Source organism: Ursus arctos, unplaced genomic scaffold, assembly GCF_023065955.2.
Source record: "Ursus arctos isolate Adak ecotype North America unplaced genomic scaffold, UrsArc2.0 scaffold_3, whole genome shotgun sequence".
Taxonomy (NCBI): Eukaryota; Metazoa; Chordata; class Mammalia; order Carnivora; family Ursidae; genus Ursus; species Ursus arctos.
Genome location: NW_026622985.1, coordinates 95,167,214 through 95,180,471, shown reverse-complemented (window position 1 = coordinate 95,180,471; position 13,258 = coordinate 95,167,214). Strand labels below are relative to the sequence as shown.

Sequence of the window (13,258 nt, the reverse complement as noted above, 5' to 3'; positions counted from 1 at the left end):
AAGCATGGATCAACATTACACAGGGACAGGACTTTTTCCAAGACAGTAGTTAATATATAAACAAATATATAAATATGTATATTTATATACATATATAAATGTATATGGATGTTTGTGGGACTTCAACATTCTGGCTTCACAACTCACTAGCTCTGTGGGCTTGGCCAGATTCCTTACCTTCTGCGCTTATAATTACCTGTAATGGGGATAATAACAGTACCTATCTGACAAGGTTGTTGAAAGGAACAGATGAGTTATGTAAATAAAATATTTAGACAAACACCTGGTATATGATAAGTACTCACTACTATTCTATTCTTAGTAACATTTCTACAAAGGTTATCCGATGTCCTGGATAATCTTAACAGTGGTACTTAAATTTAAAACACAACAAAAACTTTTCAGGGGAGAAATGTCAAAGCTAATATGCTTATTTTTTAAGTCAAAAAGAGGTAAATTAATGTTGCCTGAAATTTTCTGAATATCCTTGATAATGGATAACACCAAGGGCAGTATTTTCCAAAGATTCCCACGGAAGTGTATCGGTCATCAGAAGGTGGGAGCTCTGTACTGACAGACCTGGGGATGGAGCCAGAAGTAGTTGCCAGAGGTTCAAATTTTCTTTGAAATCTCACGCTTTCTTAGAACGCATCTGAATCTTTCCTTCTACCACCAAATAGGTTTTTAACAGAACGCTTTAAGATACCGACTTGAAAAACGTTTCTTATCTGTCTTACTAGTTAATGGGTGAGCTTCTGTCATAGTGGATTCATTAAGTTTGGAAAACCCACTTCTAAAGAGCTTTCACTGCTCACCAGCATCCAAGAAATTTGTCTTGGTGCCACAGCATTTTCAGGACCCAGGCTAACACAGCTACACAAACACAAACAGCAAGGCATGATTCCCTCCTGAGACGAGCAGGGCACCCACCGGTGGTCCGGGAAACACGTTCAGGCCGCTGAGGGTGTGCATGCAGACGCGTACGGTCAGCGGAGGAGGCACGATCACGTGCGGCACCCGGGTGGCCAGGCTCGCCCTCTCTTGGAAAGGCTCGTGCACGGGGCCGCTTCAGTAAAGGGTGCACTATTTTACCACAACAGCTATACCTTCCACTTAGATGAAGTTTCAACTTAGAGTTCCCACAGTGCCCTTCAACTAATTTCCAAATTTTCCGCATGTGTGCTGAACAGTTGGCCCTCTAGCGGCTGAGTGCTAAAGCTTGACATAATACCTGCTCAATGAGCGGCCTGTGAAAGCCACCCCATCTCGAGGGGAACAAGACGGTCCACCTAATCTGGGTTTTTTCAATCATCACTTCTCTTGCCACTAATACTAAAAAATCAACCCTGAGGGCGTCTGGCTGGCTAAGTTTACAGAGCGTGCAACCCTTGATCTTGGGGTCATGAGTTCAAGTCCCACACTGTGGGATAAAGATTACTTGAAAAAAAAAATTCTAAAAAAAAAATTCAACCCTGAGTCAAAATTCGGGTCAGCAACTTTCCCTGACTAAGTGAACTTTCAAAGACACTTCCCATTTCACTACAAATTGGTTTAAAGAGGATAAACAGGGGCACCTGGGTGGCTCAGTCAGTTAGGCATCCAACTCCTGATTTTAGCTCAGGTCATGATCTCAGAGAGGTGAGATAGAGCCCGCACCAGCTCAGGCCGGCCAGGTGGGGGGTGGGGGGGGAGCCTGCTGGAGAGTCTCTCCCCCCCTCAATAAAAAAAAAAAAAAAGGATAAACAGTCCTACCCCAACACTCTGATTTACAGCTTTTATATTTTGTTTTGAACACATCCTAACAATTTATTCACTTTCCTGAAAATACCAGGAGAAATTAAGAATCCTCTTCCTTTAGGTGAAATGTTCCCAGTGCATGGACACTGGTCTTGATTACTAGGGTTACTATGAGCTTAATGCCACCTACTGCTCTTGTGGGTCTGCCTGCCAGAGATCTGCACCCCCTTCTGTGCACAGTGTTCAACTGCTGTACCAGATAAAAAGGAGCTTGTTGAAAAAGGCCTTAGTAGCTACTACAACATCAAGTACTTATATTTTCTGACATTATAAATACTGGGGAAAAGGTATGGTGAGGATACATAATACACAACTATGTGTATTTAAACCAGGGCTTTGAGTCAATCAAATGTAATACTAAATTCAGTCTGTCAATTATTTGAGTACATCATCTAAGCTCATGAAAACACGCCATTTGATGATAACCTTCAACAAAGCGAGTTGTTGTTGTTGTTTTGGAGGCAGGGGGGGAGGGGGCTTTTTTTTTTTTTTTTCTTTTGAATCTTGCTCCCAACCCTGACTCAAAACAATCTGGCCACATCCATAACAAAGGGAAAAATGTGGTAAACGCAAAATATCAGCTTCACCTAAGAGGATTCTGAAACAGATTTAAGCTCCTAGCATTTTCACTTAAAAAAAAAAAAAGAAAGAAAGAAAGGAAAGGAACTGCTCGGAGTCAAGAGATGTCTTTATAGTTGCAAAATGTGTAGTGCATTTCTCTCATAGGGTGCACAACCAACTGGTTTTTGTAGGCACCATAAAACGGTGATTTTTTAGGTTATTATTCAGGGGTAGAAGAAACATAGAAGTGCCTCCTTTGCACGTCTACAGTAATTAAAACCCACACATAAATACGAAAAAAGGGGGCACCTGGGTGGCTCAGTCGGTTAAGCATCTGATTCTTGGTTTTGGTTCAGGTCATGATCTCAGGTGAGACGGAGCCCCACCTCACGCTCTGTGCTGAGCATGAAACCTCCTTAAGTCTCTCTCTCCCCCACTCCCCCTCCCCCCTGCACATGCTCTCTCTCTCTCAAATAAATAAATCTTCAAAAAAATGGACACCTCACAGGGCTTGCTTGGGCTTCACAAACAACTCAATTTTCTAAAATAAAACTTACACATCAACACTTTGCAAAGGAACCAACTTATGCAAGGTATAAGTGCAATGAACTATAGAAAGCACCACATTTTAGGATTAATCCTTTTTCAGACCGCACACAGTATGGATGTGTTCACTGAGTCTATACTAACACCTTCAATAAAACAAAACCCTCTCCTCCGCGTTTTGAAAAAAAAAAAAAATCCTCTTTATAATGTGAAACTGTAGTTCCATTCACTGCTGCCAAAGGAGTCATCTGAATGTGTTTTAAAATTACTTTTCACTACAACTATTAAGGGAATCTACTGTCCTAGTTACAAACACACACACACACTTATACCCCTAATATATCTATCAAAAAAAGCAATGCGGATGTTTACCTTACACATCTAGACGTTCACAAGGAAATTTTAGTGTAACGTAGCTTGTTGGTTTGAATTCTTTAACCATAGACATTTTCCAAAAATCACCCTATCAAAAGAAAATTTCTACACTGCAGGTAAAAGTCTTTATGTTAACAGAACTCCCCCAAATTGGTTTAGTTTATTGAAATTCCGTTAAATTTTATTAGAGAAATCATACTCCCAGTATGAAGAATCAGGACAGGACAAACGGCCAGAAACACACCCGGCTGCCCGCTGTCAAGGACGCGGGGCAGAAGCTAGCTTTGTGGCCGGAGCGGGACTTGGGAAGGGGATGGGATCACAAGGCAAAGGACCATCAAGAACCAAAAGCCCAGCCCACTCTACCAAATCACGGTTTAGTCACCAGACCCCCCAGCAAATCCTGAATACAGGTGAAGCAGCACGAGGAGGTAAAGGCAACATGATGCTGGTGCTGGAACCAAAAAAGAAGGTGCAAGTACAGAGCATTTTGAAGAAAGAACCGGTAAGACTGCGTAGCTCAGTGAACATGGACACAAGAGGAACATACTGAAGTCTCAGATACAACGCTAGCAAGAGAGAAGTTGGATTCGGCTTTCGGAGCAAGTGAGGGGAGTCTGGGACAAGCAGAGACGGAAAGCAGGGCAGCTGGACAGAAAGCCGGGAGGACAGTCAGGAGGATGACGGAGTGAAGCTCAAGAGGAGGCCAGTGGGCCAACAGTTAGAACCATCACAACTGCTTCAGCCCAAACAAAACTGGAAAGCCCCACAGCAAAATCAACTGGAACAGAGAATCAAGTCAAAAAGGGATCTCCTGAACGTCCATCAGGAGAAGAAAAGATGTAACTAGGAGAACAAACGAGTCTCTGCAGAAGCTAATGCCAAGAGATCTTTCAAGAAGAAAAAGGGTGACCTGGAAAACAAACCCTCCCAAACGAATCTGATGTCCCCTGGGAACGCTGTTCACACTCTGGAAAACACGGAGCTAGAAATGCAGGAGAACCAATGTCACACACCAGGGAAGAATCTAGGAGAATAATGAGACATGAAGTCTGATTTTCAGTGGACTGAAATGCTTTTCCAGTCCAGACAGTTAAGAGTTTTCGTAAAAAAAAAAAAAAAATTTTTTTTTTGGAAATATCTTTGTAGTTAATGTCATAAACCAGTATTTTCCAGGTTTTAAAAGTACTTTTAATACAACACTACCAAGAAAATGTGAGTGATACACTCTTTCTGTTGTTCTCAGCAGTGAATATAGATTAATGCAAACCCGTGCACTTTAAACATTTTTTTCAGCTACTTCCTTTAACAACATTTAGGATTCAGACAGGAATAAACTGAAGCAGAAATCGTTTCTAGACAACTACATATCTAACTGTACTCATGAGGCTCCCAGTATCTCCGTCACTTCCCACACTGCTCCAAAGAACACCAGCACCTCCAGACTCAATCAGTGCTTCACCAAAGACAGAAGTGAACGCTCGATTTACCACTACTACTTGCTACTACAAGGCACATATTTTCATTCTACGACTCTAAAATCAGTATGTGTCCTACAAAACAAAATGCGGCCTTGAATATGGGAGTAGGGTTTTCTTCCTACTTCCTTTAAAGGCTATGTTAAATTAAGGGTAAACCTCACATAAATACAGACGTACACACCCTGCAAGACATGAATCCCTGTAAGATATAGATCTCCCCGTAACAGCAACATATATTAACATGTTAAAGGTCCCTCAATATGCAGCCCAGCATTTCCTAAATTTATTTATTCACAGGTCTTCCCTCCCACCCTCATACCTTACATGTCACGGAACACAGATGGGCAAATATTGCTCTAAACAAATAAATAAAAATACTGAAAATGCAGTGACGTGGAGTAGTAAATACGTAGTAAAGCTGAGCACCTTCATTATAAAAAAAAAAAGTGACCCCAAAATGAACAAACAAGAAGACACAAGCAAAGGAAGCTTCCCCACACAGGAGTGATTATCCGCACGATACGGCCCACCAGAAAACCCCCGGCTGGACTGTAGCCGAGACAAACCCGTCCACGGCGAAGTCCCTACACACAGAACGTTTTCGAAGGTACCGCAGAAGCGAGGATGCTGGGCGAACTGCTCGACAGGCTGAGTATCTTCAGCATCACTACGCCTTCCCTGGCTTTGTGCTTCCGGGTGTCCCTGTTGGTAGCCTTTCCTCACCGTATCGAATGGGAGACACCGACTGGGGGAGTCGCGAGCACCAGTAAAACGTTCCGGCACCGTGTCCGCGGCTACCATCAACCAGGGACACAGAGAAATTCTGCCCAAACGGAGGCATTCATTCGCCCGAAGCCGAAAGCCGAGGGGCAGCAGCTCCAAAGTCAGCGGCGTGGGCTCGGCCTGATCTCTGGCACGTGCCAAGTGCTGAGTAAACAGGGGTATTATTACACGTAGGATGGACCGGCAAGGAAATTCTTCCCGGGTTTTACATCTTTAACGTGGTGGAAGTCAGAAGAAAGCACTCTTGGACCTTCTCTTCTCCACCCTCCCGCAAGCTACACGTGCCCCAGCCCTGCCAGTCTGGCCAGAGCAGGCCTCCTTCCATCCTGCAGGGAGGGAGGTCAGAGGCCCGGCCTTCCCCCCACGTCCTGACTTTCGGGGCTCCTCAGGCACACTTAGCTATTTCAGTTGGTATATGGTTAACTAATTTCTACACAGTAAAGGCATTTTAGTCCTGGCATTTGGTGCCGTACTCCCGCGCACCTCGTTTCTCATCACTCCACCGGCATTCCTCATTTGTCATTTAGAATGCATTTCTTAAGTCGATGGTAACATTTCAATTTTCCAAGCTACAGCACAAGGTGTGCCAAAAAAAGTTTTCTTCCAATTTTTAGCAAATTTATAGGAAGCACAACGACAAGAGGTGTACACATTCAATCTAAAAATGCACCTACTGTCACTAGAAGTTACCAGATAAGCAAAAAAGGACACCAAGTTTACCGTGTCACTAAGAAAAGGAAGCTGCCACACTCAAGACAATTGATCAGTACGGAATTTGGTGTTATAATAAAATATCAAAACGTAAATGAGTTTCATGAGATTAAGGTGGTTTCACGGAGAGCGTGACATCTGAGGGGACCTGAAGCAGCTGAAGGATGGACACACGGGGGAAAGAAGGGGAAGACCAGGCGCGGGGCCCTCGCATACTGAACGGTCCGTGCGGCTCACCCGGACAGGGGCGGCTTGCGACGCCAACACCGAGGCCACTTCAGCACGACCCCAAGCAGAAACACGCACCGGCAAGGAGTCCCACTGGCTCTACTGGCCTTTTTTGGGTTGTTTTTTACCAATTACTCCACTGTATTATAAATACATGTGCACTGGAGAACACTGGAGGAAAAAATGAAAACAAGACTAAACTAAAAATAACCCATAAATCCACTGCTTGGAGATAATCACTAGTAACTTTTTGGTTTAGGATCCCCCCCCTTTCCTAACGTATATACTCACATACCAACCTAAAATTTTAGACATTACATATATTGTTTCTGTTGTTTAATATTCACTGAATAATCATTAAATACAGAATTACAGAAATGCAAAGTTATCTAAAAATGATGAAATAATCATCCTTAATAGCAAAAAACTGAACACATGCTCACGAAGGTGTTAAACCAGTGTTCTCATGACAAAGTATTAATCTACTAATTAGTTTCTCTCTTAGACTAAACTTTAGAAGATTAGCTATTTCAAAGGGCACACATATTTTGTATGTGTTTGTCACATATTTCTCTCAGAAAAGTCAAACTAAATTACTCTTTCTAGCGACGTGCGAGCGGGCTTATTTCTCCATACCCTCACCAGAAGTGGTTTATTTTTTAATCTAGGCCAAAATTTTCAAGACCAGTATCTCGCTGACTGGCATTTCTAGGAGTATGGCTGGTGAAGCCAAATCCTTTCTTCAGGTTTCCTGCTCCTTCTTTTATCCTATTGGCTTACAAGCCCTCTTTTTAAAGGAAAGTTAAACTGCTTCTAAGTCACAATATTCCTTTCAGTTTGCCACTTGCCCTTATTCCTGGCATTTTAGCACACAGAGGCTTACTAACTCTGATTTTGCCCTTCACAGAACTGTTTTCCTTTACAGTCCCTACTTCTGGTGGAACGCCCTACTACACTGGGAGAGGCTTTCACCAAGATCATTTGTAGTAGGTTTTGTTCCTTCAATTTTGAAAGATATTAAAAAGCACACAAGTTCACCACCGTAAAATTACCTTTTGGCACTACCTTAAATATTTTCACAAGTGCATACACACTTTATGCACAGATTTTAAATGGCTGCACACATTTCATACGCCCTGTTTTCCAAAATATTTTCTCATATGGGCCTTCTTAAAAATCGCAACTTGTTAGATCTGAATAGTCTTAAAATGGTTTTATAAATTTTTGCAAGGCCAATGAATCACATCACACCCAATTCAACGACAGTTCGAAGTTCCAGAACTGTTCATTTCTATCCCACCAGTGTCCAATTACTCTCCTTCCGCGTCCACCAGTTACTGAAAGACCAAGAAGAGTAAATTCATGCTTGGTGGTCACCTGGAGTTCTGCATAATGAACGGTCATAACTATCAACTATCAGTTATCAATCCTTAAACATTTTCATTCTGATCTCTTCTCCTCTTCCGATTTCATATAAAACACTTAGGAAGTGTCTGGTTGTGAGCTGGAGTTCTGGAATCCCTCTGTCCTGTTTTAGGCTCACAACCTACTAGGCCTGGCCTTAACTGCTCACAGCCTCAGGCTCTCCACCTACACGCTACAAGGCAGAGCAGGCAGCGGTACTGACACTTCATGGAGTTTGGGGAAGATTCTAGGCGGGTGTGTGTTCTTGAACACAGTAGGAGTTAAACGAATGTTGACTCAGGCACCGTGCTAGGCACAGGGGACAGATGTATATGATACACTCCCAGCCCTAAAGGAGGTCCGTCTAGTGGGAGAAACCACCAAGTCCGGTCAAAGAGTGAGGTGCTAGGTCAGTGACCAAGGCAGGGCCTCATGGGATCCCAGGGAGGGCTCCTAGCCTGGGATGCGACGGGACAAGAGGTCAGGGCCTAAGCAGAGCCTTTCCTGAAGGAGCAGGACTCTGTCAGGTGACAGAAGGGAATACGGTACTCTAGACAGAGCGGAAGCTGGGGCAGCAGCAGACGGAAGGCAGCATGGGAAACCACCACAGTGACGCTGAAGCAAGGCGCGGAAGTCAATGAGGGGATGCTGCTTACTTAATCCAAGTTCCCCGAGGAAAAAAAATTTAAATGACTATCAAACTTAGCTTCACAAGTCAGCTTTTCAAACATGAGTAAGATTATGCTTTAGAAGAGAACAGTTTTTCAAATGTTGTTAAAAGCGATGATATTCCCACGGAATCCACACACTTTGAAGGCCTAAAGAAATCTTGAAATAGTATCAATTAAAAACCATCTTATTTTACAAATGAGGAAATACAGGCCCAGCAAGTTAAGCTCGAATTAGACCCCAGGTTTTCTCTACCAAGCAAAATGTTCTATGCAAAATGTCCTAAACAAAAATAAATGAATGAATAAGTAACATACTTATGGCTGGAAAATATCTGTATGAATAAAAATTTTAATGTCATTAAGTATCATAATTCTGTTTATAGCATGCATTATTAAACAAACGTGTTATAAACAGGAAGCTGAAAGTCCTTAGTAATGGAATAAAGTTAAGGGTTTTACTCAAATTTGATTCATTTAACATGTACTTCTCAGTTTTGAAAAGTAAACAACACACTTTACTGAGGAAGTACCAGGTATCAGAAAAAAGAGCAAAGTGAACCTAGAATTGGCCCTGAAAAAAACGGTACACTCTTTTGCCCAGGCATATCTAAAAGACAAAGTTCAAAACAAGCCTATGGTCCCCCAAAGCCATCCTATTCCAGATAGACTCAGCTGCTGAAGATAGAAGGCCTGCGGCTTTGGGAACTCTGTAGGGCTGAAACAGCAAAGAAGGAAAATACAAACACATACCTAAGTTTTTTGGGCCCTCATTTTTAATTTGAAGAATGGCAAGTAACAACTCCTCAATTTAAAGTACATTCATTTTGGGGGCTCCTGGCTGGCTCAGTCGGTGAAGCATGCAACTCTTGATCTCAGGGTTGGGGGTTCGAGCCTCATGCTGGGTGCAGAGATACTTGAAAAAATAAAAATCTTAAGAAAAAATAAAGTACATTTTGATTTGCCACGCTGAAAGAAAGACACACTACGCCTGCTGGGTATACTGGGAGTGAATTTCTGAACAAAGGCCCTCAAGGACCTAAGAATGGTCTCTCCCGCAAGAGAGGCCACATCGACTCCAGCAGCACCACTGGGTGCGTGCCAGCTCTTGAGCAGGGAAAAGCCTCAGCTACCAAGAGATTTCACTTCAAAAGCAAGGCTGCAATACTTAACCTGGGGGAAAATACTTCAATCTTTTGCAAAAAAATAAAAAGCGGCACCTTAAAACTAGTTCTGAAGGGGAAAAAAGCTAACTGAAGTTTCACCACTTGTTTTCTTATCACTTTCCTGGATTTCTGTAGCTAAAGAAAACCTGAGCATTTTTTTTGTTGGGGCACTGTATTCGATCCTGGCTGTCTGTAACAGCAATTATAATAAAACTTGCAGTACTACCAGCATAAGAAGTGTTTTCTGCAGCCCACATCAGAAGTGGTCAAATGCTGGGTATCAGAATTATTCTAGATTTACTCATTCAAAAAACAACTGAGGTAGCAAGTTCTATGCTACTTTGGGGATGCAAAAATAAGGCATACCCCCTACCTTCAAAGAATTCACAGTCTGAAACGTATAAAGGCTGTAATGACAATCAACACTAAGTTAATTACCACTAGAAGACAATATTCAGCAAGAGGAAAAGGAGTCTTAGGGGCTGTAATATGGAAGCAAACTGCAAAATCAGCCCAGCCATTCACGTGTCCCTCAGGCCTCTTGATGTGGCCTCCCAGACATTAGGACTGGGGGACATGGCGGCCAGGACCTGAGCATGTGGCTGAAAGAGGGAGGGTACTGTAAGTTAAAATCCTAGTGTATCTACAGTGTTAACTTTTCCTTTTGGCAAAATCGTTTTTAAAAGATGGTGCCAACGAGGAAAAAAAGTTTAATATTTTCAGAGAGTAATTCAGCCACCCTTCTCAAACTTAATAAGCAGTCTCCCGAAACCTCCAAAAATGGGCATAGTAGGGTTAAAGCTTGCTTCCTTCGGAATTGGAAATGCGACCTGTCTGACTTACCATGGAAAGCAATAAACAGCACTTCCAAATAAAAAAAATTTCTAGTATCCAAGAACCCTTTTTAAACAAAGAAAGTCCAAATTTCTTTTAAAACAAATCAACTGGTTTTGCTTTTCAAACAATACTTATCGCGCTACACAAGCCATAAACTCCCCAGGATTTCAGAAAATCAGGTAAACAAAGTAGCCACAAAATGAAGTGTTAAACTTCAAACTGCACACGCTGCTGCCTAGTGACAGGATAGGTTTAGGTCCTAGGAACTTAGGGCCCAAAGTAAAAGTGAATTTAGTTCCCCTTCTGTCACTCTGATAAGCGCATTTCAAAAACAGTGTGACCATTTACTCCACTCCAAACTTTGACGGTCTTAAATGCCACTTCAGGGAAGGACAATTACACACACAGCAAATAAAAAACTGCAATTCCGTATTTGCACACTTACCACTAACCCCAACTACGAACTAAAGGCAACAGCAGCGATCCAATCGGAAAAGAGAATCCTGTTTTTGGCAAAGAGCTCGCTAAAGACAGAAAACCCTTAACTTTGGGGATCAGTCTCAAGGAATGTTCATAAAGCACTTCTCTCTCGCTTAACCATTTCGCCCACAGAACACAGCACTGCACAGGTGGCGGAGAGAGGCTCGCGGCGACCCCGCCCCACGCTGGCCGCCCGCGCCCGGGTTACCTGCGGGGTCAGCGCGCGCTCCCGCCGGGCGCAGGGCCGGGGGCGCGCCGAGGCCCGGCCCGACTCGCGGGCACCGGGGGGCTCCGTCCCGTTCGGCCCCCGCACTCGCATCCCTGCACGCTTCCCCGATCCGCTCCCCCGAGAGAACGGGGCAAAGGGGCGACTGTTACCCAATAATAGCGATCTACACAGTCGCAACAATGCAGGCGGGGACCCCGAGAGCCGCGGGCGGGGAACCGGAAAGCAGAGCCCGGCTCCGCGGCTCCTCCTGCGCGCGAACCCAGTACTTTCTTGAGAGCACGAGTCGGGAGGGAAAAAGAGACGCACAGGGGACTAGCGGTCCCGAGGGGGTGGGGGAGAAAGGGCATGAGCCCGGGCGCCCCAAGGGGTCGCCGCACGAGAGGGGACGAGGAGGAGGCGAGGCGCGCACGCCCGGGCTGCCCGGGGCCGCTCGCTCGCCCGCCCAGCCCCGCAGCCTGAGCCCGGTCGCGACCGAGAGAGAGAGGCCGGCGCCACAAGGCCGCCGCCTCGGGCGCGATGAATCGGGCTTTTTTTTTTTTTTTTTTTTTCCCCAGTGCGTAGTCCAGGCCTGGCCGCTCGGAGCCCGCGTCCGGGGCCGCGGCCCGGCCAGGCCCGAGCCGGCCGGAGTGACTCAGGGCCGGGCCCCACTCGCTCCCCTACCCGCCCCGGCGTCCTCCGCCCACGAGTCCCCCGGCCCAGCCGCCATTCCGCCCCGCTGCGGCTCGGCGGCTCAGGCCTCGCCGGGCGCCTGGTCTCGGCCGCCGCGGCCCCAGTCACTGCGACACCGCGGCTCCGGCCCGGGCCTGCGCCGCCGCGGCCGCCTGCCCTCGGCCCCCGCGTCGCCGCCACTCACCCGCATTTCCCTGGTGCCTAAAGGGCTCGGGCAACGTCTTCACCTGGTCGCTGAGCCCGGGCCCCGGTTAAATCCCCGTCCCGCCAAGGTCTGGCTGTGTCCCTCAGCCGCCGGGGCTGCCCCGCCTGGAGCTGCGTGCGACACGGCTCCCGCCTCCTCCTCCTCCCCTGCCCGCCCGCCGGCCCTCCTCCCGCCGCCGCCGCCGCCGCCGCCGCCTGCACCACGCAACCTCCGCCCTCTCGCCTTTCCTCCTCGGCTCCCCGCCCTCCCGGCCTCACCGGCTCCGGCTACCGTGGGGGAGAAGCTGGTGGGGGAGGGCCGGAACGCACCGCCATCGGCGTCCGGGGCGGGGGAGCCGGGAAACCGTCGCCGCCATCTCCCCACAAGCCCGAGGCGCGGGAGGGGCCCGGAAACCTCCCGCCCGGCGCGGCCACTGCCCTGGGGTCGCCCCCCGCGCCGGCCGAGGATCCGCGAGCGGGGCGTGTTTCTACCTGAAAGCCCGTGGCCCCTTCCCCCGAGCGCCGCGCCATCCGCTGCCGGGCGCACCGGATCCTCCTCCAGGTTTTAGAGCCTCCCTCGCCTTTGGGAGCCTCTGAAGACCCGGCTTCCCGCCACTTCGGACCTAACGAGGAGGGGTCACCTTTTTAGGCTGGGGGCACCAGCCTCTGCAGAAACGGCCCCCAAAACACCCTGAAAGAGAGGGTCTTGCACCTCCTCCCGCCCCTCTCCTGTGCGCACACACCACACACAGCCCGAGCCAACATGGAACACAACCACAAGTACACCCAGTTGATATGCCTCCCGCAACATCCGACGGGGCGAGGAGCAAGTCAGAGATGGGCAAGTGACCCTGAAAATCAGGCACAGACTTCAAAGAAACGTGTAGTGGGTTCTCGAGCCCCTTTACACCTGCAGGCCTTCACAATCAGTACCTGGAAGCCTGAGCTTACCGGTGTGTGTCTCTCTCTTTAAAAGCGTTTCTCAAGGAAAACCCAGCTAGGCTTCCCTGCATAAACTCTTTAACCAACTCTTTTTTTGGCAAGTGACAAAGAATCACTCTACCATTAGTCTTTGTAGAAACAAATCAAGAAGAGAATAAGGATTTACATGTGTGGATGGTAGGAGATGACTTAAATGTT

At 46.6% G+C, this 13,258-nt stretch overlaps 1 protein-coding gene across 4 annotated transcripts in view; it reads right to left on the bottom strand.

Annotated features, from left to right (window-relative positions):
- The window catches only part of CUL1 (cullin 1), a 102,814-nt gene extending 89,951 nt beyond the window's left edge, over nt 1–12,863 (bottom strand). Inside the window, exon 1 of one of the 4 annotated variants that reach the window (XM_048213147.2) lies at nt 12,611–12,863. The gene's annotated coding sequence lies outside the window, so the exon portion shown is untranslated. Of the gene's footprint in view, nt 1–12,119; nt 12,312–12,397 lie in introns of those variants that run through there. The other 3 variants (XM_026479100.4, XM_048213146.2, XM_026479099.4) reach the window with 3 other exon arrangements.
- Between the last annotated feature and the right edge of the window lie 395 nt (nt 12,864–13,258).